Source organism: Mustela erminea, chromosome 4 (assembly GCF_009829155.1).
Source record: "Mustela erminea isolate mMusErm1 chromosome 4, mMusErm1.Pri, whole genome shotgun sequence".
NCBI lineage: Eukaryota > Metazoa > Chordata > Mammalia > Carnivora > Mustelidae > Mustela > Mustela erminea.
This window is the reverse complement of record NC_045617.1, coordinates 15,849,249-15,874,758: the sequence shown is the minus strand read 5'-3', so window position 1 is coordinate 15,874,758 and position 25,510 is coordinate 15,849,249. Positions and strand designations below refer to the sequence as shown.

Sequence of the window (25,510 nt, the reverse complement as noted above, 5' to 3'; positions counted from 1 at the left end):
TGCTTCATGGGCAGTTGGAGACTCAAGTCTGAGGGCTTTTCTTAGAGCCCTAAGTAAAGATCAGAAGCCTCTGAAGACCCATGCCTCATGCATTACTCTTTTGCTCATCTCGGTTGCAGAATGAGAGAATAGAAGCATAAGAGGGTCAGAGAGAGATCAGGACATAGAGGATCATAAATAGTGGCCCTAGTGGTGCCTGGGTGGTTCTGTTGGTTAAGTTTCTGCCTTCAGCTTCAGTTATGATTCCGGGGTCGTGGGCTCGAGCCCCACAGCGGGCTCTCTGCTCAGCAGGGAGTCTGCTTCTCCCTCTTCCTCTGCCTGCTGCTCTGCCTGCTTGTGCTTTCTCTCAAATGAATAAATGATTGAATGAATGAATGAATGAATGAAATCTTAAAAAAAAAAGTGACCTTATAAAAGTGTGGTCAAGTAAGGAAGATGATAACAACTAACGCAGGCCGGGGTAGAGGGTTCAAAGGGGATTCTTTTTTTGCAGAGTTGAGATGCCATCATATGCATGGCCCAAGAGATAAACAGGCGACAGAGAATGAGAGAGAGAGAGTGTCAGATGCAGGGGAGACAGTGAGGAACAGACGAGAAGGACAAGGACGATGCTGGTGCTGAGGGGCCCGTGCTCACTTCCAACCACCCAGTCCTCTGAGCCTGTGGGAAGCCTGCAGAGCAGAGTGCAGCCCGAGGTGGACTGTAGTGCAAGGCTCGGGAAGCTGAGAGCGTTCATCCCTGATGGCCTCCTCTTCCTCAGCGTGGGAGAGTGGGCTATCCTCTGGCAGGAGGGGTTGGCGTGAGCGACAGGGTCTGAGGGGCTGCAGAGAGGAGCCACGGAGGGAGGTGACCAAGGAGAAAGGCAGGAACAGCCTTTCCCAGCACAGAGTGTGACGCACGGTAAGTGTTCAGTTAACAGTCAATTACAAAATAATGTCAAGGGGTGCCTGGGTGGCTCAGTGGGTTCAACATCTAACTCTTGATTTTGGCTCAGGTCATGATCTCAGAGTCCTGGGTTGGAGCCCTGCGTGGGGCTCCCTGCTCAACTGGGAGTCTTTCTGAGACTCTTTACCTCTGTGTCTCCCCCGCTCGCTCTCTCTCTCAAATAAATGAATCTTTTTAAAAAAATGTCAGAAGAGGGGTGCCTGGGAGGCTCAGTGGGTTAAGCCTCTGCCTTCGGCTCAAGTCATGATCCCAGAGTCCTGGGATAGAGCCGCGCATTGGGCTCTCTGCTTAGCAGGGAGCCTGCTTCCCCCTCTCTCTCTGCCTGCCTCTCTGTCTGCTTGTGATTGCTGTCTGTCCAATAAATAACTAAAATCTTTTAAAAAAAAAAAGTCAGAAGATGGTTGAAGAGCATCAGGAACCCAAATGAGGTTGGCAACCATGGATTTATCATGGTGTCAGTGTGTGCGTGGTGGTTGTTCAGTTTTCAGCCTCAGAGATATGTTACTTAAAATAGGAAGATGGGAGGGCGCCTGGGTGGCTCAGTGGGTTAAGCCGCTGCCTTCGGCTCAGGTCATGATCTCAGGGTCCTGGGATCAAGTCCCGCATCGGATTCTCTGCTCCGCGGGGAGCCTGCTTCCTCCTCTCTCTCTCTCTCTCTCTGCCTGCCTCTCTGCCTACTTGTGATCTCTCTGTGTCAAATGAATAAATAAAATCTTTAAAAAAAAAAAAATAGGAAGATGGGAACAACCCCAGTGTGGCCCTGCTCATGGGCAGCTGCAAAATTCAAGAGTGGAAGGGAGTAAAGGACATCATTCAGGCAGTGGTCAGGGTGAGCCAGGAAGGATCTGACCCATTAGGATAAAAGGGAGGGGTTCAGGGGTTTCAGGAAATGGAGACATAAGGGCTGGAAAAGTGTGACCATCACTTTTTATTACGTACCTATAGTGCATACCATAAATACAAAAGTTTCCTTACTTCTTAAAGGATGATCTTTCTAGGTTGTTCATTCTAGGCTCTGTAAGACAAAATGAGAAGTAGTCTAAACATTCCAACAACAAAATACAAGGTCAAGGTGGTAGTGAGAGAAAACCATACATGACATCTTTGGGAGTCCGTGACGGTGTCACATCTGACTCAGGTAAATACACGTGGCTGGGCGAAGTGTCCATACCCACATGTATTGAAAATCAGACCTGGTGTTCTTCTGCCTCTGAGAGCCATGGATTGCGCTGACTGCAGATTGATGGCTAAGATACGTACTCACCCGTTTAAAAATGTGAGGAGTACCATGCGCCAGTCAGTGTATGGGGTACCACTTCTGTGCAGAGTGCCACAGGTCACGAGAAGCCATGAGAGAGACTCCCCTACCATCAGACTGCTTTCTCGTGTGACTTAGTAGAAAGGGCCAACTAACCTATATGCCTTTTAAAACAAAGCATGTGATCTGTGGCCGTGTGAGCGCTGGAGCGTAAGTAGTGTAGGAAAACTGCATAGCCCAGGGCAGTCAGGAAAGCCTGATGGATTTGGAGAAACGTTAAAGAGTGGTTGGAGGGGAAAAGGATGGGAAGCTCAGAAGGCACACAGCATACCCTTGGTTCATTACCCTTTGCCATGTTGACTTCTACCATTGAACTACATTCTAGGCTAACTTGAGAACTGCCGGGAAGCCTGAAACTTAGCTTTGGCATGAAGCTTTAAATAATAATAATAATAATAATAATAATAAAGTGGAGAGAAATAAACATTTAAAATATCTTAATTGAAAGAGCCAATCAGTTTTTCCATGACTAGATCAAGTGGTAATTTTAAATTCAGGCATATGGAAAAATTTAACCTTCAATTCCAGATTCGAAGGCTAGTTCAGGGAGAAAACCCATTAAAGCAATGAAGCCATTGAACAATAAATCTTTATTTTGTAGAGAATACCGTGAGTGCTGGGAGGGACATCATCATTTCTGTGCCTTGGGATTATTACAAACACCAGCATCTTTCCCCAAGAGTTGCAAGGTTATGATTTGTAACTGACTTCAGGGCAGGGGTGGGTAGGAATTTATGGGATGTTAGCCTTCCAAGAAGATTGAGGACAAATTTTTTTTTTTTTTTGGATGAAAATTCTCAAAACAACCCAGGTTTTAAAGTAGTTGAGTGACTCTTCCCCTGGAAAAATAATTCATTCTCAATCCTGTAGAATTGGAACATTCAATAGAGCTGTCACTAGAAATGGAAGGAAATGAAAATGGACAGATACGCTCCCTCCCCAGGAGGGGTTTATAACAGAATACTTTGAATTTCACACAAATGTTTTACATTATTTCATTACATTTACTCCAGTACATTTCAATTTGCTGCCTGGAGTGTGAGTAAATTGCAACTTGCACTGCTTTAAAAATTTTTGTTGTTGTTTTGGGGAGTCATGGAGACTTAACACACTGCAAATTTCACTTCTAATAAATGACACTGAAATATTTTTAATGCCCCGAAATAATTGAATGAGCATTTTAAGAGTCTTGTAATATAAATAAGAAATATGAAAGCCATGGGGGGATGTGGTAGAGCAGTCATGGTTCTATTGGTTTTTTCTGCTGGAACTCGGGAATTAACTCTATGTCATCTGTAGTTCCCCAAAACTGGGAAGTGTGTCTGTTTAGGTCTGATTTTGTCCTTTTCAGTATTTCTAATCTCAGTTGTCTTCACTTTAGGACCAACATCTCTGCTTATCTGGAGGTCTTTTTTTTTATATATATTCCTTTCATGGGTTCAGACATGTTTCCAATGAGTTATGGATGGGATATTTTCGGACCTTCTCAGTTCTGCACTCTGGATTTTTAAGATACTCAGTAGATTGAACAGCTTCAGGGAGCCTAAATAAACTCAGCCGCGTTAAATGTTCATGTTGATCATAGGCTATGTCCTGATTTGGGGTATGCTTTTAAGACATTAAGTGAATCTTAAAGTAAGGAAACTTGATAGTGGGGAGATTTGGCAGGTTCCCAGTGAGTTGTTAAATGTATCATGGGCCCTAGTTTCATGCACTGGGTGAAACTCATAATGGATTTTGATTACTATGCTTGGTAGTTAGTGACTTATGAAAGGCAGGACAATGGGCTTTTTCCACTTTAAATACTCTATCTTTGAGGTGTTAACAGAGGGCATTCTTAAGTTGAAGGGAATGAACAATCATTATCTTTCCAGGCTGTGTTATCCTTTGTAGAGAAGTCAACAGCTTTCTGTGTAAATAATCAGCCTCAGCATACCTAAGATTTGGGTTCTGTTTAAAGACAAAAAAAAAAAAAAAAAAGGTCTATAGATATGAATTCCACTTTGGGGTCATTAGACAAACTTCAAAGTGTTAATGCTCAGGAAAAGAAGCCCAATTTTGAATTTTTTTAAAGATTTTATTTATTTGAGAGAAAGTGAGTACGGAGGGGTGGGCGGAAAGCAGGGGAGAGGGAGAAGCAGACTCCCTGCTGAGCAGGGAGCTGGACTCGGGACTAGATCCCAGGACCCCGGGATCATGACCTAGCCAAAGGCAAATGCTTAACCAACTGAGCCACGTGGGTGCCCCCTAAATTTTTTATATGGGTAACAATTGGGGCATAAAATAGCCGGATCATGGTGTATCACTGAGGCTTTTCTTTTTTTCTTAAGTTAATGTAAAATATGACATCATAAATAGTCACACCTCTAAAGAGGAAGCAGAATGTCTTTCGAGCATCTTTTAGGTGGAGGGACCAGGCTACAAGGGATTACCACCCCCCGCCAGCAGCTGTAATGGCATGTGCTTTCTAATGGCCTGTGACATGACTGACTCGGCTCACTCGGCCCCTTGTTCCGGTTCACTGAAGACTTCCTCCTCCTGCCCTTCCCTGTGGCCATCCATCCTTCACGAGAGGACAGGCACTGCGTCTGGACAAGGGAACTGGTCTTCCTGTCCTCAGTTTTGTGGATACTCTTGCTTTCCTATCGGAGATGGGATAAAAATCTTTTGTTTAATCAGAATTTCTAGTTAGCTCCCATGTGCAGAGCCTTAGGTTTTGCTCATTTTGAAATATTCTCTTTGTTAAGAAGTTAGACACCTCATGAGTAAGACTTGACTTCTTCGACTCTAAATGGATGTATTGTTTTAAAAATCTGTATCATTCGGAAGCGGTTGAAATCAAGCATAAAAACCTCATTTTCAAGTTCACCCCCTGCTAACAGTTGCTATATTGATCCTGTTTGTCACCAACTTCTTTTCTAAAGCCTTCATGGAGCCTTGGCTCTGAAAAATGGGGCTATTTGAATCTCTCATTCACTCCTTCTCCACTATGATTATGGTGACAAACGCTCCCTGGCTTACCCGGGACTTGCCCAGTTGCAGCACTGCTTGTCTCATGCCCAAGAACCCTCCTCTGTGCCGGGAGGGTCGGCCCCTACCTAGAACCTCCCTGGACATTAGACTATAATTTTTTACAGAATGAGGTTTAATATTTCTGTTATACTTATTGTCTCAGCGTAACCATGAATGTTTATTTTGTCTTTGGGTTGTTTCTAACAATCGAAAGCCAACAGACCAATATTACTCACTGGGGAGCCAAGTAATATTACCCAAGTAATATACCAATCCATAGGGAATAAAATTCCACTCCAGATCACAATTTTTGCTGCTTGAAGAGTTTTCCAACAGCTTCATGTATATATTCCTCTACTTTGGGGTTATATTCGACTCCAGTTATTAAAATCCCACGTTGTTCTTTCCTTTAGATTCCCATCTTCATTGGGTAGATTCTTCCTCAGAGTAACTTTTTATATAGAATATGCACGGATGGTAAGCTCTGTTACTGCACGTTTGAAAATGTCTGATTTCGCCTTCACACGTGATTGATAATTTCAGTCTAGATTCAAAATGATAGTTCTTCTGCTTTGAAGGCATTGCCTCTTGGATACCTACAATCTAGTGTAGCCAATGAGTCTGAGGACTGATTCTTATTACTTAGTTGATTGCATATGTATCTGTCTGTTTACCTCTTTGAAGCTTTCAGGAATTTGTGGATCTAGTAGTTCACCAATGATCTTTTCTCCATGGATCTTTTTTGCTGACCTTTGTGAGATAAAGTCCACTCAGGCTCAGGGCATTTTCTTTCCACCAATACTTACACAGTCTTCAAAGAGAAGTCTGGCACATGGGTTTCCGACCTCTTGCAATCAATTCTCCATATCTTTCATATTTTCCGTCTCTCTGTTCTGGCTCTATGTTCTGGAGATTTACATTTTGGAGCCTGCTGGATAAGTCTTTAGCCATAAAAATTCTATCATTTAGGCCATTGGTTTTCTGTCTTGGCTTTTACTTTTTTCATAATCTGAAAATCTTCCCATTCTTGTTCTTTTTTCCGTGAAAAGAATATGAATATCTGTGAGTATTATTCCAACCGTTATGGAAGTATTATTCTTGATGGATGATCTTCTTGGGTTGCTTAGAGTTTGTGTTTTCCAGCATCAAACACTTCCTTAATTTGTTCATGCTTAGATAGGACACGTTACTGTTTTCCATCCAAACCCCAGCTCTAGCTAAGTTATCGATCTTGGTTTTTTGGAACGATCGAGGCTCTCCTACCTTCCGATGCTCTTCTGCAGCTTGTGAATGTCTTTCTTTCCATTTCCCGACTCTTCCCTCGACTTGCTCTGATTGCCCTTCCTCCACCCCGTTTACATAAAAGTTATGGGGCCCTGTCAGCCACATGCAGTCTCCCCTTTCTCTTAATACTCCTTGGCTCTTGCTTGAACCTTTCTGATCATTGCCTCAGTCTTGCTGAGGGTCACCGCTGCTTCCGTGCGAGTCCTGAAAGGAAGGTGGATAAGGGTGTCAAGAGGAAAAGCAAGTGCCCAGGAGAAGATGGGGAGGTTTAGTGACCGGGTAGAGGCTGCCCCTGCCGGGTACCTCTTGTGTAAAAATAGCTAATCAGTGGTTAGGAGCTTACATTTTCACCTCTCACATAGAAACTTAATGGCTTCTAACAGTTTTTCATAGTATTTTATGTTGCAGCATTCTTTTGAGTAACAATTAGTTGATAGATGACCAGAATAGAAACTATTAAGATGCTCTTTACATAGTTGAGGAGAGGGTAATACAACCTGTACGCATTCTTGAAATTTCCCAGCGGTTTGGCTTCAGTAAATTACCACTTTACATACAGCTTTTAAAATATATTTAGATTTAAGTTTAAAGGGCGAGAACCACTTGTGTAAACATCATCGAATACCATTCTTTTAATGAATGGGGTAATGTTATTTATATTCTTTCTTCACTTCCTCTGGAAAGCCCGTTCCTTTTAGGAAGGCTTTAACTTATATTGTACTAAGCCTGAAAAGTGAAAGGAATCCACTTTAGTATATTTTAACTAAGCCACAAATTCTTACTGTTGCTCCTGAGAAGTGTTTGGCCCAAATCTCTGCGTTCCATGTTTCTAAACTGGATGATCTTAAAATAGCAAATGACAATACGTGCGTCCCTAAAGTAGTGAATAGGAATGCTTAAGGGATGCAGAACCCTTATTTTACTTTCACTTTAATAGAACAAATGTTCTCTTTCTTTCTGTTCCCGCCCTCCCTCTCTCTCTCTCTTTTTTCTTTCTTTCCATCCTTCCTTCTTTACTTTCTTTCTTCCTTTCAAATCTATTTTGCAGTTTGTGTTTCAGGGAAGCTGTGAGTGATGCCAGAAGTGATGACTTGGGGTTTCCTGGGCTGCACTAAGGAATCTGGATTCACCCAGACAGTGAGGGGACCTTTGGAAGGATTGAAGCAGAGAAGCAGAAGGTCACATGATTGCTCTGTACAGATGACAGGATGGAAGTAGGATTAGAGACGGAGCAGAGGGGAGGTCATGGTGTAATCCACACCAGAAAGCTACGAAGCTGTGTGCTAAGACACTAAAAATTCTAAATTTTTATTCTGTGTTAATTACACAGCCATTAGACCATTTACTGGTTATTTTATAAAGACTTAGCCCTTTCGGAGCAAGAAGGGACCTTGGGGATCTTTATGCCACCCTGTGATTTTTACCAATGGCCAAAAACCTAGGAGCTAAAGAAACCAAGCAATTCCTCTAAGTCCAGCAACTCATTGCTAGCAGAGCGTGGGTACAGACGCTAGTGTCCTGATGCCAAAACCAAGAGCTTTGAGGCCACCTACCCTTCTTACCTGCTGTCTGTGATACACATGCCCAAGCGAGCATCCTACCTAAGGTTTCATCACCTGGTGACTGATGACACAAAGTATGATACTAACAGACAGAGTCAGCTCACGCCCTGCTCTTCCAAATGACATCTCGTCTTCCCTACTCTTCCCAAATATACTTTCTTGCTCATCACTTTCAGAAGATGATCTGGTCTTTTACTTCCCAGGACAAAAGACAGAAATCACCTAAGACCATGCTGGCTGCTGCCTGTCATCAAACCAAGTAACTATCCTGTGCCTGTCCCTTGTGATAACAGCCAAAGGAGCCCAACCTTATTTAACACTGTGTCCCGAAGACTTAGGTCCCAGTTCCGCCTGTCTTTTCAGGGAACTTCAAAAATTTCCCCATTTCTGTATTTTCAACCTCTTCTTCAGTAAAAGATCTGTTCTGTCAACATGTATATATCCTCTGGACGCTCCCACTTGAAACTCAGCTTGCCATACATACTCAGTGAGCATATTTTACTCTGTCATTCATTTAATAATCACTTGAGAGCAAGTACCCCGTGATAGGCATTGGTGTGCTGTTGCACACAAAGGAAAATGGGATGTTATGTGGTCTAGTGGAGCCAATGGATGCTAAACAAGTATCTATAGATGCTAAACATTTAGATTGGAAAGTGCAATTCTAACTAACTTTACGGCAGTAGATACAACATTTCAGTATTTGCATTGCTACTGTATTTCAGTGTCATCATGAAAATTGGGGCGGTGTGTCCTGTTTAGTAGGTCTGTGCCCTAGTAGTGCCCTGCCCTTTGTTCTGCGTTTAATATCATGTGACCAAAGGCCCATGCTGTTACAGTTCTTGTAGCTTGTATATACCCAAGTAGCTGGGCTAAAAATACGTCGAAGCAGAAACTGGAGAAATATTTATCTGTTCGTAGTGTTAAGTGCAGACTCCTTGAAGTATTTCTGAAAGAGCTTTCCTGCTAAGTTTGAATCTTCTTAAACCAGTGAAATAACTGTCTGAGTGCACGCTACGTACGCTAATGACGTATTTAATAAGAAGACAAATAGTTTTCTCAAGTACAGATTTAAAATGACAAGGTCTCCATGCCTATGTCAGTTATCACCCATCTATTTTCCTCATGGGCTACACAATTCAATTTTAGCATTTCCCCTCTTTTTAGAAGTAAAAACGCCACATTTGCAAAACCAGAGATTTCCAGGAAGTTCTAGTTGCTGTAATGGCAAGGAGCAAGCAGATGAATAAGTCACTGTTTGGTAGGAACTGTAAAATGTTTTATTGGAAGTCTGCCCTCCACATGCATGTTTCCTTTTTTTCTCTCCTTGAACCTGAAAGCTCATTGAAATATCCTCAAGATGGATGTTAAATAAAAACGCCCTGATATATTTGGTAGTTCACTTTTTTAAAAAAGCTGAAGTCAAAGCCTGTGTTTCTTGACTGATGTGGAAAGGTCAAAAAAGAAAAAGACCTTCAGTGAAAGGAAATTACCTTTCTAAATATAACATTCTGAAATGATGTAACAGTTTTTTCCATAGGTTGCCTGAATAAAAGTAGTGTTTTTACAAAAGCCTGGTTTAAAAAATATATATATATTCCGTACTCCACTATTAAATAAACAGGCAACCACAGTTCAGGTTTCTAAAGCTATCTCTCCAAATACCAGATTTTAAATAACTGGCATAAGAAACATGGCATCTTCTGTTTCCTTATACTAAAATCAATTTTACTTATAAAATATTCCAGCATTAGAAACCACAGCCATCTGAATTCTGTTCCTTTTGGGCAATTTCTCTATGTTAATTAACGTCATTCTGCTTGCTAACACATCTCAATCGCTCCAGTTACAGATCTAGATTCAAAAAGGCTCATGGACTCTAATCCATACAGAAGGTATTTCTTACACAATTTTTCTGCTTAGAAATGCTCGTCCATTTCCCTGATTCTTCCATTTTATTAAATACAGAATCTGCCAAATCTTAAAACTTTCCTAGTCACCTTCCTCCTTCTTATTTATGCCTGGACTTGAAGATCTTTGGAAATTGCCTTATCTGTAGTATTCCTTCACTGATGTGTTACCAAGCCCAAGTTTTAATATTAAAATTGTATTGCTTTTATGCTTTCGAGAGCTCACTGTGTAACTGCAGCTGCCTCTGGGCTTTGATGTTAGCCGAATTGATGACCCTCCCTCCCCCCAACCCCCACCCGGCCTCATCCCACTGGCTGGAAGGTCTGCAAGGTTAAGGACTGAATCTGTGCCAGTCACTGTTGGACCGTCAGCACCTGTGCCTGGTCCCCAGTTGGTGCTGAGCTGTTGGATGCCTTCCAAGTGCTTCAGGGGTAGCGTGGGTTGCCGGGGTGATAGGGTACTGAGTTGGGAATGTGTGGATAGCTGTACAGTAGCACTTGAAACATGGTTACCATCCAGTCTGTTCACTGATGCGCATCCCTCTGATGCCCGCCATCTCAGGCAAAGTCTCAGTATTTCTCTTTGTAACCCTAGTGTCTTTCACAGCACTCGAATGAAGGTCATTCATTCAAGAATCATTCACTACTTCACGTTTTTGCCCAGAGTCCCCTCTAACACTATAAAAACAAAAGAGAATGATGTTGAAATCCCCAGTTCTGTTTGGCCAGCTTTCCTTATTCAGAGGTCCACTTTGTTGTAAGAATGAAAAAAAGAGAGGAACATAGGGGAAAACAGGAGGAAGGGGTCACATGCTGGAACTCCTAATTTCTGACCAAATATTAGAATTAACAATCCTTCAATAAATAAGTGTGCCAATTGTTGGTCACTTCAAAAACAAAGGGGAAAAAAAAACCAGGAAGTGACAGAATCTAAAGTCTGGGCCACCAAAATCTAGTATGCACAGTTTTTGCTTTCTGTCTGCTTTTGGTTTCCTTTAAAAAAAAAAAAATTCACAGCCAACTTACCATGAAATCAAGCTCAGAGTTGGCAAGTATCCAGTATCAGCCTACTATATCTTCCTAATGTATAAAGAACTTGAATCATTTCTGTCTAGTCTGTCTAGGTGTGATCCTGTGGGTGCCAGGAATTGATACAGACTAAAAACTGAACTTAAGAGTTCAACTCACTTCTAAATTTTATTTATAAGCTGCATGCCATGCCTGAAAAGATATGCAACCCTAATATACAACATGGTGTTGAGTGAGCGGTACCTTCATTTTGACAAATTGTTCCTGATATATCTGCTAAAATGCCACTCAAAATAATTCAACTTATTCAAATTGCTTGATGTGTATAGTTGTTCCCAGGAACATGCCCGTTTCATAATAGGAGAAGATTTTCTTGGAGACACTGTCCTTCACTCACTTAATAACCCTGCACCTGGTATGTAGCAGGTGCTCTGACATAATTTAATCAAATTGTAGGTAAGAGCAGTATACTGACGGGGGAGGAAACCAATAAATAGTAGCTATTGAAAGATTTTTACCCCTTTTCCATAATCTCCACTTCCAAATGCTAGGGTTTGGATTTTTTTTTAAGTGGTTGAGACTCACTGTACTTCTTCCAAAGAAAGGAATGACCGATTAGACATGTCAAATTAGAAATAAAAATGGACTTGAGCTTGCAAGGAAAGCTATAGAGTGTCTGTCTTTGGAGGGCTCTTTGAGAATAGAAGTATATGTTTGTCCATAATAGATCCTAAACCCTTGTTGAATGAATTACTAAAAACCAAGTCTAAGGTATTTAAGTAATTACCTGCATGAATGAAAAATTCATGTGATTGTTTAACATTCTTATTCTGAAATGTTTGATTATTTTAATTCTCTCCATTCCCTTCCCACCGTGATCAACCAGTTTCTCCTGTGAATTCCATTGCTACTGGGTTTTCTTCCTTATGTCTGAACAAATATGTGTACCTATCGCATTTCAGAACCAAAACTTGGCTCTATATGAAGACACATATAATAATACTTTTCTGTATATTTTCAAACACAATTTTTAAAAGGTGTCTTCACCAGTAACAATAAAAAGAAGGTTCCTAAAAATATATCTAATGAGAGATCTGTGAGACCTTTCTGTAAAAAATGGAAGAACTTCAACTTTATTGAAACATACATTTAAAAGATCTAAACAAAGGGAAGTTGGGTAAAAGATGGCAATTCTCCCAAATACAGGTCTAGTGCAATCCCAAACAAAATCCAACAAGTTTTTGGTGGAACTTAGATTGATCCTAATATTTATATGGAACAAAGATCCAAATAGCCAAAAGAATCCTGAAGAAAAATCAGGTAGAAGGATTTAGAGATGTTATTTATATTGTTATAAATCCATAGTATTTTAGACATGATTTTGACAGTAAAGATAAACAATTAAACCAGTAAAACAGTAGCTCTGTTGGGATGCTTGGGTGGCTCAGTCGGTTAAGCTGCTGTCTTTGGCTCAGGTCATAATCCCAGGGTCTTGGGATCAAGTCCTGCACTGGGCTCCTTGCTCAGCAGGGACCTGCTTCTCTCTCCGCCTCTGCCCGTCACTCTGCCCCCTTGTGTGCTCATACTCTCTCTCTCTCTCTCTCTCTCTCACACTCTCTGACAAATAAATAAATAAATAAAATCTTAAACAGTAGTTCTGAGACAGGCCCTTGCTTATATTGAAACCTTACATGTGACAGAGCTGAATTTGAAATTAGTGAAAAGAATAAATTAATAAATGATACTGGGGTAATAGGTTATCCATATGGAAAAAAAAATGAAAGTAGATCCCTGCCTCACAGCATGCATAGTAATTTCAAATGCATCAAGGACTTAAATGTGAAATATACCATTTTAAAGTTTTGTTGGAAATGTGATAGCATGGCTTCATGTCCTTGTGGGTACTGAAACAAGACACAAAAATCATTGCACCATAAAGAGATATATATTACAGCATCATATTTAAGAACTTGTGTTTGTCGAGAGAGACTGAAGATAAGCCATAATCCAAAACAGGCATATCAATTTTTATATTGGGGAATATACGAAGAGCTCCAACAAAGGCACTAGAAAAAGATAATTCTATAGTAAAAAGAACAAAATGCATGAACGAGTTTCTCACAGTGAAGGGAATATGAATGGCAAACATACATATGAAAATATATTTAACCTCATTAGTAATTGGGAAAATACAATCTTAAACCACAAAAATACAATTTCCTACCCAGAATAGCTATAATTAAAATATTTTCGTATCAGGTGTTGGCCATAATATGAAGCAAAATGAACTCTCATATACTGTGGGCAGAGTGTTACAGTTACTCTGGGGGAAAAAAAAATTGGCGTTACCCAAAAATGTTCATGTGTGTAATGAATATCCCAGCAGTTCCAATTCAGATAAATACCAGGTAGAAACATGAAACCAAGGTGCATGTACAACATCGCTTGTAAGAGGGAGGAAAAATTGGAAATAGTCTAAAAGTCCGACAGTGAAGCCTATATATATGCCACAAGGTATCCGATGAAATGCAATGAAATACTATCCATCAGTGCAAGCAACTGCACTGCCAAGTCAACCACGTAACATGGAGGAATCTCACAAACCTAACATTGAGTGGGAGAAAGCATGGACAGCTGCAGTACCTCTGGTTCTAAATCCCCATGTCTGGGGCTGGTAGAAGCAATTAAAAGTCTGTTTTGCTGGTGATTTTCATAAAATACCCCAGGTTAGGTCTCCTTGGCCCTGGTTGGTCTGCTTGGGCCATGTCCTATTCATGAACCAAGGACAGTAATCAAGGGATGAAATAAAGATGAACAGCTTAGCCTAATTAACATCATTCAGACCTCAAGAGCTGGGACGGGGGTAAAGGAGAAGAAAATGTTAATGTGGTTGCTACAAGGAGGGTAGATAAATGTTGGGCTTCGGGAACACTCCACTCACTTCCAGCAACCAACTTAGGAAGTCTCGAATTACACTAGCTGTTGCTACTTGCTTATGGTCTATGAAGGATAAGAGGTAGCTCAAAGCAGGGCAGGTAGAAGCAAGAAAAAGTGCTTTATGTTGCACGGACCTAGAGTCACAAGTTATCTTGCCTTCTCAAATCAGAATGGACAGATGTTAGTGGCCCTCCAGGGAGGTAGGTCTGGGGCAGAAGCAGAACTCTAGTCCAAACGCAGAGATGCCCTTTGGATTTACATGGTTCCATTGCCTATTGCTTCAGAAATATTTTGTTTTTGTCCATTTGACCATTTGTGTTACTGATTCAAAAAATATTTTCTAGGGAGAGGGGCTTAAAAGGAATACTTTCTGGATACTTATGGGAGGAACTTTGGAAGATTTGACCTTTGTTGGCATTACTAGTATTAACTACATTATGGTCTACACTGGTCTAAAGTCTCGTGATTTCCAGTAGCCCCTTACGTGTATCTCTACCCTTACTTTGTTTCTTCTGTGAAGTTCATGTGTTTCACCGAAGAAATAAAGATAAGAAATTTTGTGCTTATGTACAGATCTCTGGGGCTCCTGTATTTCAAATAGTTTACATTATAGGGGAAATGTTTATGCTTTGGGTCTTTGCAAAGTCATTATCATGAGTTCCAGTGTTTTATCCGACATGACTTTAAATTGTGCCTTGTTTAAGCCATGCCAGCTCAGACCATTAAAAGCTGCTTTTACTAGTCACTGGGTATTACGGTTCTGCAAAGCAAACAGGGCTTTTATTGTGTCCTCCACATAAAGAATGAAGTTGGCCCCTTTTGTGTGCAATTTTTGTTCACATTCATTCTGATGAACTAGAATTGATTATGTAGTTGATTTCAAGGCATTAAAATTTAGTCTCCTCACTCTGTTTAACATTAAAGGTAAACTAATTTTAGACACTGTAGCTAAAAGGACATGGTGACCTATTTTGGACTTCTGTCTCCTTTTTATAAGTCGAATCCTGACATTTTATTTATTTTTATTCTCAAACTCACATTACTTGTATTTTGCCTTTATAGCTTATTTTAAACATCACCTTGCATGTATTCCAGAAGTTTAGCATTGTTCTGTGGCCAAAAGCAATAAAACGTGTCCTGTTTTAGTGTGATTCAGTGACGTGCAATCAGCATTTTCTTTTCATAAATATAACATCAATGGCTATTTATAATCCTTCTCCAACCTTTGAAAGTGTAATGATGTGTTTTAGGGTTTTTTTTTTTTTAAATATCAAATTCTATTTGTTTCTAATGCTCTGAGTGGGTTTTGCACTTAAGGCCGGATAATCAAATATTCTTAATGTGTTTGTTTTTTTTTTTCTAGAAATCCCATCTTGAATTTATAGAACAGCCTCTGAGGCCCTCACGTATTCACCTATAAATAAGCATCTCTGGTTGTAAAAGTCTCTTGCTGTTCTCCTATTCTCATATAGGCAGTCGACCATCTCAGACTAAAACTATAAATACATTGTTTTGCCTCATATTGAATTTCCTGGCTAAGTACTGCCTTTTCTCCTTTCCTAAAAATGCATATTTGTACTTTTCATCATTTCTCAGGAGGAAACCATTGTCCTAAAGATTTCCTTAAATGTGCTTTATGTAGATTCTTTACCGTAAGCATCATTTTTCTGAATCTGCTCTATTTTCAGACTTGTCTCCATTTTCATTTATTTGTGGCTGGTCATGGCTGCAAATGAACACCAACCCAAAAAAAAGCCCATTGCTTTTTATGCACTGTGTTTCAAATAATCTTATGGCACCTTCTCTATTTCCACTAGACTTTTTTTAGATATTTCTCTTGACTTTTCTGGGTATTCAACCTTGTCACCTGCTGATGGTAGTGATTTGGCCTGTTCCCTTCCTTTCATATTGCACTGTGAGCATATTCTATGACTGGCTTTTAAACAAAAATGTTGTTGTTTTTAGATTTTTTTTTTTTTAATATTTATTTCAGAGAGAGAGCATGCAGGGTGGGGAGGGGCAGGGAGAGAGAGAGAGAGAATCTCAAGCAGACTCCATACTGAGCGCAGAGCCCAGCCTGGGGCTCAATCCCACGACCATGAGATCATAACCTGAACCAAAACCAAGAGTTGGACACTTAACCTACTATTACCCAGCATCCCTATTGTTTTTAGATCTTTTTAAAAATCATGGTCAATGATGTTTTGATTTCTAGGTTTCAGAGAGTTTATCAAATATAGGCGTTGAGTTTAGTCCTAATGTTTTAGCATCTTTGAACATATGAATATGTGTTGGTCTCTTATGACTTATTGACAGAGCACAAGGAATCTATTTGTATAATGTTTCTAGAATAAGCCCAATTTACACCATGGTGTCATTATTTAAATATACTTGAAATTTTCTGAGCATTTTATTTAGTATTCTTCTGCCTTATTTATCTAGGTTAAACAAGCCTCATCTCTCTTTTTGTCTTACCAGGTTTGGTTATCAGCCTTATACTACCTTCTTCGAAACAAACGGGGGAACCTCACCTGTTCTATGTGCTCAGAGCTTTTTATGTAGTTTGGGAATCATTTAATCCTAACACTAATCCCTATTTATTAGTTCTGTGGCTTTTATGTTTACAGTTCAGTTTTAATAATTAAATGCATCTGAGAAACTGTTTCTATTGAGATGTTAAATTATTCACAAGAATATTTTTACATATACTCAATTCATTTTTTTTAAAGATTTTATTTATTAATTTGACAGAAAGAGAGAGAGAGAAAGAGAGATCACAAGTAGGCAGAGAGGCAGGCAGAAAGAGAGGGGGAAGCAGGCTCCCTGCTTAGCAGAGAGCCTGGTGTGGGGCTCCATGTGGGGCTCGATCCCAGGACCCTGAGATCATGACCTGAGCCAAAGGCAGAGGTTCAACTCACTGAACCACCCAGGCATCCCACATATACTTAATTCTTAATCTCTTCCATGTCTATGATATATTCTTTAGTAATTCAGCTAGATATCATCATGATAAACACTTAAGAATATTCCAGTTGATTGAGGGATGAATCAAAATAAAAAGGAGTGGAAAAGTAATCACATAGTAGCACTGGTAGAAAGTGTTAAAAGCAGGTGAACAAGGGGTAAGGTATGCAAATTATTCTAAGAATAGTCCAAATAGAGTGAAAACTTCTAAAGTTTTGAAAAGTTATTTTTAAAAAACTTTACTATAATAATTAGCCCCATCTAAGTCTGAAGTTCTAGATCATGTTATAAAAAGTGGAGAAATAAGTGGGAGTAGATATGAAAGTAAGCCAATTTTATTTTGCATATGAGGGACAAAAAAATGTAATTTTATTGTGGCACTAGTAACTTGTTGGGTTTTTTGTTTTGTTTAAATTGGAGAGAATAAAGAAGTGAAATATGTATTTAGTTAAGCTTGAAATCCGTAATAAATATAATACAGGAAAGGCAGAAATAGAAATAAAAACAGGAATTTGTGATTTAGATATTTAAAAAACAGTCACTGATTCATTACAGAGTGAAATACCTCATAGACAGATTTCAGGCAAAGCCAGCTGATAGGTTTCTAAACACATTTGGTTTTTTCTTTAAAACTCTACAGACATGGAAATGTCTGTGGTTCCTTCTTTCTAAAAATAGAACTTCCCTATGACGCTGTCATTGCACTACTGGGTATTTACCCCAAAGATACAGATGTAGTGAAAAGAAGGGCCATCTGTACCCCAATGTTTATAGCATCAATGGCCACGGTCGCCAAACTGTGGAAAGAACCAAGATGCCCTTCAACGGACGAATGAATAAGGAAAATGTGGTCCATATACACTATGGAGTATTATGCCTCCATAAGAAAGGACGAATACCCAACTTTTGTAGCAACATGGACAGGACTGGAAGAGATTATGCTGAGTGGAATAAGTCAAGCAGAGAGAGTCAATTATCATATGGTTTCACTTATTTGTGGAGCATAACAAATAGCATGGAGGACATGGGGAGATAAAGAGGAGAAGGGAGTTGGGGGAAATTGGAAGGGGAGGTGAACCATGAGAGACTATGGACTCTGAAAAACAATCTGAGGGTTTTGAAGGAGCGGGGGGTGGGAGGTCAGGGTACCATGTGGTGGGTATTATAGAGGGCACAGATTGCATGGAGCACTAGGTGTGGTGCAAAAACAATGAATACTGTTATGCTGAAAATAAATAAAAAATAAATTTAAAAAATAGTGGCCAGAAAAAAAAAAAACACCCCAAATTTTACCAGATGTAAATATCACCCCTGTGGATTTCCACCCCCATCCCAACTACTTTGCAGAGATAGAAAGGGGGACAAATTATGGGATACAGCCATGGAGAGGAATCAGGGATAGAGCGTCCATGACCTTAGAAAGTTGTTCATCCAATGGATGACTTGGACTTCAGGGATAGGAATAGTGTGGTTGAGACTGAGTGGAACCACCCACTCTCCTCCTGCTTTCTCTCTTCTCCAGGAAGGAGAACTTCCCAGCTTCTGGGAGGTCATTGAACTTAGTTTTTGTTTTTGTTTTTGTTTTTGTTTTTGTTTTTGTTTTTGAGCACGAGAGAGAGCACGCATGGGAGAGGGCCAAAGGGAGAGAGAGAGAGAGAAAGAGAATCCCAAGCAGGCTCCATGATCAGTGAGGAGCCCAACTCAGGGCTCAATCCCATGACCCTGAGACTATAATCTGAGCTGAAATCAAGAGTTGGGCACTCAAATGACTGAGTCACCCAGGGGCTCCATGGTCATTGGACTTAGTTTTTAGTGCTATTGGGAGTTCACATCTTTTTTTGAACTTTGTGTGGATTTCAAGGGAAAGGGAAAATCAAGGATTGACCATCAGTAACTTTCCTAATACGACATCCTGTTTTTGTTTTTTATTTAAATTGTTATGATTATTGTTATAGGTCTGTTACAGACCAGTAGTATAGACGTGGCATTTTCCTCAGAAAATGCTGGCCTTTTTGCAGCCAGTGTTCCTTCTGGCACTGAGAATTAGCCCTGACGTGTCATCCATTTTCCACTGAAATAATTCTGGAAAAGTAATAAGAAGCAAGTTAATTTTTGTGTTTCTACTGCAGGTGAAGACAGACGTTGGGAGTCTTGAGTGCAGACACTGGAAAGGCTTCAACCGTAAAAGTGAGCTATTTTCTTTTTTTTCACTTGATCATGAAATATGTTAAAAGATTAATATAGTCATAACAGGTTTGTTAGGTTATTTTTGAATAAGTATCCCAAGGGCAAAATTTTTCTTGCTTTTAACTATTTTGTGAGCCAGAATAACAAATATGGTAACCATAGGATGACATATAAAAGAAAATGCAAACTTTGAACATATATATATATACGTGAACAATAAAAATAAAGTGAGGAAGAGTAAGCCTCAGCGTGACCCAATTTGGAGTCCTTTCTTCCCATTGGCCCTCAGCTATTCATGAGTTGGACTTTTAGGTAATATTTTAAATGTTTTTTTATTGGCTAGAAAAGTACTTCTTGTCCTTTTAACTTCTAGTCTTTCTTCAAGATTTAAAGTCTCAATCTAATTTTGTTGTGGTAGTATTTGAAAAACCACAATGAATAATAAAAGGCAAAGGAAGAAAGGGACAAGCTTTTTTCTTTTTTAAGTCAAGGCAATTATTTTTCTTTGCTTCTTTCCTCAGTACTTGATCATCCTCTGACCATGTGATAAGCTGTTGGTCAAGATGTGGAATGTTGAGCTAATATTGCTCGATGATATATCAAATGCTTACTAGAACCATAGGAAAGGTGAAGAAACTCAGTTGGCTAAGCATAAACATTATCAGTTTTTACTCATAAGTTTATACTTTAAAATTTATACCAGGCCTTTTTTTTAACCAAATAGTTAAAAAAAAAAAAATTTAAAAGCATCAGTGTAGCCATGGGTTAGAGTTTTGTTGCCTTTAACTAGCAAAATAATAATGCTTTATTGGAATCATAAATATTTGATACACTGCATTACTCTTCTTGATGTACTCATAGTTATTACAAGGACAAATGGTATTTTAATGGAGTAAAGATGACTTTGCTGTGTCAGAGTTCAGAATTCATTAATATTTTGTTAACTGGTAAAAACAGTGATTTTCTTGCTGCAGATCTTCTTTGCTGGCAATAAAGTCCCAGAAGATCTTTCGCCTAAACTTACGATAGAATGCTGAGTAGCTTAAAAATCAAGAGCCTAATGGCACCTGGGTAGCTCAGTAGGTTAATTGTCCCTGACTCTTGACTTCAGCCAGGTCTTGTGCTTAGAGTTGTGAGTTCAAGCCCTGTGTTGGGCTCCACGCTGGCTGCGGAACTTACTTAAAAAAAAAAAAAAAAAAAATTAGGAGTCTGTGGTCCTGAGCTGACTTACTCGTTAGGCACAGTGCCCAGGATCCATGATATTTTTAAAGGCCCATGAAAATGTTTTAATTTTGAGCGCCTGGGTGACTCAGTGGGTTAAAGCCTCTGCCTTCGGTGCAGGTCATGATCTCAGGGTCCTGGAATGGAGCCCCCCGCATCGGGCTCTCTGCTCCATGGGGAGCCTGCTTCCCCCTCTCTCTCTGCCAGCCTCTCTGCCTACCTATGGTCTCTCTCTGTCAAATAAATAAATAAACTCTTAAATTAAAAAAAGAAAATGTTTTAATTTTAATTTATTTTAAAAGCAAGAGATAAGTGAATATGATAGTGAGTATATGATAATGGGGCTCAGCCTGGTTGATGGTTTTTTTTATAACAATGCAGTCATAAAATGCAATTTTGGGTCTTTTGTACTAAGGAAGGGTCCAGAGTGCCCAAAAAAGTCTGAGTCACAGCCGGGCACCCTCTATGGACATGACATTCAGTCATTTGAATGCTTTTTTTTCTTTGGAAGAGAAGTAATTATCAATTTTTTTTAGAAATGATTGTCTTCTCTGTGAATGAGCCCATGGAGTTGTCTAGTTATCAGAGAGAGACACCATTCTAGCTACAAAAAAAAGAAGTGACATGTGAGGTCGAGTAGCTGTGATTATTTGCACCATTTTTCTAGAGTAAAATAAATAATTTTTCCCTCAAGAGTTCCGTTGATATCTGTTTGCTTTGTAATAGGATACAGAAAAATAAGGGAAGGGAAAGCAAGACTTAGGCTTCTTTGGTCCATTTCAGACAAGCGTTTTTGCCGGGGGTGGGAGCTCTGGTGTGTGTTCATGAGAACAGGGCTCTCCCTGCCGCCTTGCTGCCATGGGGGTCTAGAATTTTAGTTCTTCCCTAGTTGCTGATCTCTATTACTGAGTATACAACATTTTCAAATACCATGACATGTGGTTTTGTTTGTGTCTGAAGCCATGATCTGGTTCTGAAGAAAATATTTTTGTTTAGCCTTCAACAGTACTGACTATATAGATTGTGTCCAGACTATCTTCTGAAAGTCACTTGTTGATTCAAAGTAAGTGTGTTGCATGTCTCAAGAACTTTTTTCAAACTAGGTACTCACTCAAAGATAAGCTCCCTGACAGTTAGGACTTTGTCTGTTTGATCGTTGCTATATACTCTAGAAAACGCCAGACATAAGAGCAGCTCAAATATTTGCTCAAAGAATGAAAGAGCTAATGTTCTCCTTTAGAAAAGCCATGTTGTACCTCAGAAGTATCCTGAAATTGCTTTGGTGTCTAATTGAGCTGCTAACCCTCCACTCCTCAGACTGGCAAGTGTCTAGACACGTACACAAACATGTACATAGCACATTAATATAAAATTGTAATCTACCAGACCGTCACCCGCTAACCGTAGGTAAGAGCTGTCCTCTCAAGATTAACAAGCCAGTATATGCCACTAGATGCCACTTAATCACATGAAGCTGGGTGAGTAAGAGAATCCTTGAGAAAGGTGCTCCTCTCCCTAGCTGTTGAAAGCATAAGTCTAGGGTTATAAACAGAAGGAATCAACCGACTCTAATTCATAGTACTTGGTTAGATGGTCCTAGTTTATTGAAAAATCAGAGGATTGAGGGTTTGTTGACCGCAAGGAAACTGGAATGTGTTATTTTTCTGTTGTTATGACATGAGTGTGTGTGTCAAAGAGAGAGAGAAATTCAGTGTCAAGACTACATTTTAAAGTTACCCCCCCAAATATACACATACACACACAGAGCCACATGTACGTAACTTTTTTCTGAATAAACTTGCCTCTGCATTTCGTTCTCTGGGTTCGTTCGTTTCACCCGCCCTCTGATGCCAGTGTAGGAGGTAGAGCTGCTGTGAGGCACGCCCCGGGTAAAGCCCAGGACAGTGGGGTGGTTTTGGGTGGAGATACCAAAGACCTGACATGGGAGATCTCCCCTGCCGGGCTCGCCATTACCTAGCAATGCTGTGAGGGTGCCTTTGGGACCCGCTATGTGGTTGTGCTCTTCCCGGCTGGGTGAGCAGCTCTTCTGTCCAGCATCCCCATTAGAACATTCTTCCTGCCCTCCTGGGAGGCATGCACATCGAGCCCAAGTCTGTAGCTGTTTCTGTAGGACCTCAGAAGTGTCGAGTCTTGAAGCTGAAGGCTTTCTAGGATTGAAATATCAGGCTTATTACCCCTAGGACCTACAAACAGTACAAGACAGGCATGCTCAGGGAGCGATTGGCTCTGCCTAGCCCTTCCATGTCCTGCCTGTGTCCTTGCCACTGTGTACCCAAGGCCCAGTAAGTGTCTTACTCAGGGCCGATAGATTTGTCGGAAGGCAGCTGATAGAAGGGTCATCAGTGGCTGCAGCATAAATGATTCACATCGTGAGTATAGAACTTGTTGTCCTGAGCTAGACGGTGTTAATGATACACGCATCCGGCTCAACTCTTGGCACGTTGCTGGAGGACAGGGACTTAATGCAGTATGGGATCTTTAAAAAGTCACTGAGATGCTCTCCTTCCGTTTCTTCCATTGCAAAATCCCCTGAATCGGTGTCAGGAAAATGATTTTTTAATGCATAATCGAAGTTTAAATGTGTTATCGCTAAATATAGTGGTTACAAAAATAGGGCACAAAATTACAGCACTCGGAAAGAGATACCGATGGACTCTGCCCACAGAGTGGGTACCTCTCCCCCATTAAAAAATATCTTCTATTGAAGAATTCTCAAGGGTGCTTGCATTAAAGTGTGAATGTGCTTCACACTACCAAACTGTACACTTAAAGATCGTCAAGGTGGGAAATGGTACATTAGGCGTATTTTACCGCAATCAAAAATTTAAGACTATTTTTTATAAAGTATCTCCAGGAGTTTCTGTAGTTTAAGCTGGTATAGAGATTAGACACCATTTTAGGGGTGAGGGGAGTGTGGAGGAGGAAGACTTTCTCACTGTAGATCTTTCATTAGAGAGGGTGGAAGGTGTGAGAGGCTTCCCAAACATTCTCAAGAAAAAAAGGATATTAGTTAAAAAAAAAAAAAAAAGTACTTGTTTTCTCATGAAAGGATGACCTTTGGAATGAGGAACAAGTTCCTTTTCCTGGCATTGAGAATTAGGGGATTCTCGGGTCAGTATGACCTCAATTTTGTAGAATTATGGGAATAGGTTCCTGTCAAAAATGAGGAGGGGGTGGGAGGGCTCTGTGGTCAAGTAAGTTTGGGATTAAAGCAACGTTTATGAATTCCTTTTTCTGCAGAGCCTTTACCAGGCTGCCCTGAATCAGCTGTCTTCAACCAGGATGGCATGCAGGCAGGCTTTCTCAAACTTACTGAGGCATGGAATGTCTCCCCACAGCCCCCACCTGCCCTTAGGACTTTTAAATCTATTAATTGTGTTGTTCTGTGGAACATAATTTGGTAAATACAGATGTAAAGTCAAGTATGGGAACACAAACACAGAAATCCATTGTAGAAAGAAATACAGATGCAGGGTGCCTGGATGGCTCAGTCAGTTAAGCATCTGCCTTCAGCTCAGGTCATGATCCCAGGGTCCTGAGATTGAGCCCCACATGGGGCTCTCCACTCAGCGGGGAGCCTGCTTCTCCCTTCCTGCTCCCCTTGCTTGTGCTTTCTTGCTTTCTCTCGTGTCTGACAAATAAATAAATAAAATCTTAAAAAAAAAGAAAAGAAAAAGAAATATAGATGAACTGAAGTCATAACTGTGACCTGTCCGTGTGGGAGGAGCTAGGAGAGGGGACATTTCTGGAGTGCAAGGCCTGCACCACAGCTCTGTACATGCCACCTGCCTATCCAGTAACTGAGCTAGACCTTGGGTGTGCTCAGTAGGGATCCCTCCTCACCTTCTGCTCTCCCCTCAGAGTGACCTAAATGTCCCAAGCATAAAATTTGTGGGGCATCTTGAAGCATTTAGCCAAGCACTGGCCCATGGTTCAGCAAAGATGGACATTCAGTCATCTGAAAGTCTAATGTGGAACAAAGTTTCCTTAGATCTTTCAGTATTAAACGACCTCCAGTCTAATAAGATTTGATAGATCCTAAAAGACTCCTTATGTAACACATTGTTGGAAGTAGCATACAATGACTTCGCCAAAGTTGTAAGTGATACCTTGCTGAAAGGGACCTGTGTCCTGGTGATCATTTCATGAATGAGTGCCTACTTTGTATGAAGACGCCACGTATAAGACGATGAGCATTATAAGGGGTGGCAAGGCAAGAAGACAAGCCTTCTTCCCTTGGAGAAGTTATAAAGTGAGGCAGGGAAGGGAAGGCATGTCTAACAAATAATCTTTCTGTGAAGCATCATGTGATAAACACTGGTATCAGAGATGTATTATACCCAAGAGGTTAGAAATGTGATCCGAAGAGATGTCCTTCCCTTATAAAGCATCCGTTTGTGTATGCTCTGTGCCTTTGAAATGGTGCTTATTTGTTGTTGGTTGGGTATGAAGTTATTAATTAAAATTGTTTTCATTGTTATTCAGATCATCACGATTATCCCTTTTTTGCTCCTGGGCCTGTCATTTTCCGAGAGAGCCGTTCTAGAGTTCTTACTGTGTTAGTGGGTTGTTGGTTTTTCCTTTGAACTCTATCAGTTTTTCCTTTATATATGTCAAAGCTCTGCTTCGATATATTAAGCCTCCTAAGTTATTTACTTGTTGTATAGGTAGGTGCAGGTCACTGTTGTATTTTACAAGGCAAATAGACTGTCAGGTCCCCAAGAAGTCTGGGGTCACAGAGGATTATGGGAGGTTTCATGTTCTTAACATCTGCAGCTGATGATGAACCTCAGCCAGGCCTGCCAGGGGCTTGCCTAGGGACCATCTAATAGGCACGAAAAAGCTGTCACATAAAATGTCAAAAGAACCAGATGTACTCAGTAGTGCCAGATCTGCTTTCAGCAGCTGGAGATAATGAATCCAGTGTCTGGAACAGACAACTCGTTTTTGAATTTGAGAACCTTGTAGAAGCCCTGGGCCAGGCTCGTCTAGCGTAAGAAGTCAGTAAAAACAGAATTATCCACCATGACTGGCGGGAATCAAGGCCCGCATTCCTGGGGACTGCATGATGCCACTGGCATCCCTTTCACCTCGGCCTCCGCCCCTTTCATCCGGTCTCA

General features: G+C 40.4%; 1 protein-coding gene across 2 annotated transcripts in view; it reads left to right on the top strand.

Annotated features, from left to right (window-relative positions):
* PLEKHG1 (pleckstrin homology and RhoGEF domain containing G1) overlaps window positions 1-25,510 on the top strand; it is a 217,202-nt gene that overhangs the window by 37,402 nt on the left and 154,290 nt on the right. The window contains exon 2 of one of the 2 annotated variants that reach the window (XM_032338744.1): window positions 19,091-19,148. The exons of the other annotated variant lie outside the window; for it this stretch is intronic. The gene's annotated coding sequence lies outside the window, so the exon portion shown is untranslated. The remainder of the gene's footprint in view (window positions 1-19,090; window positions 19,149-25,510) is intronic. 2 annotated transcript variants of the gene reach the window in all.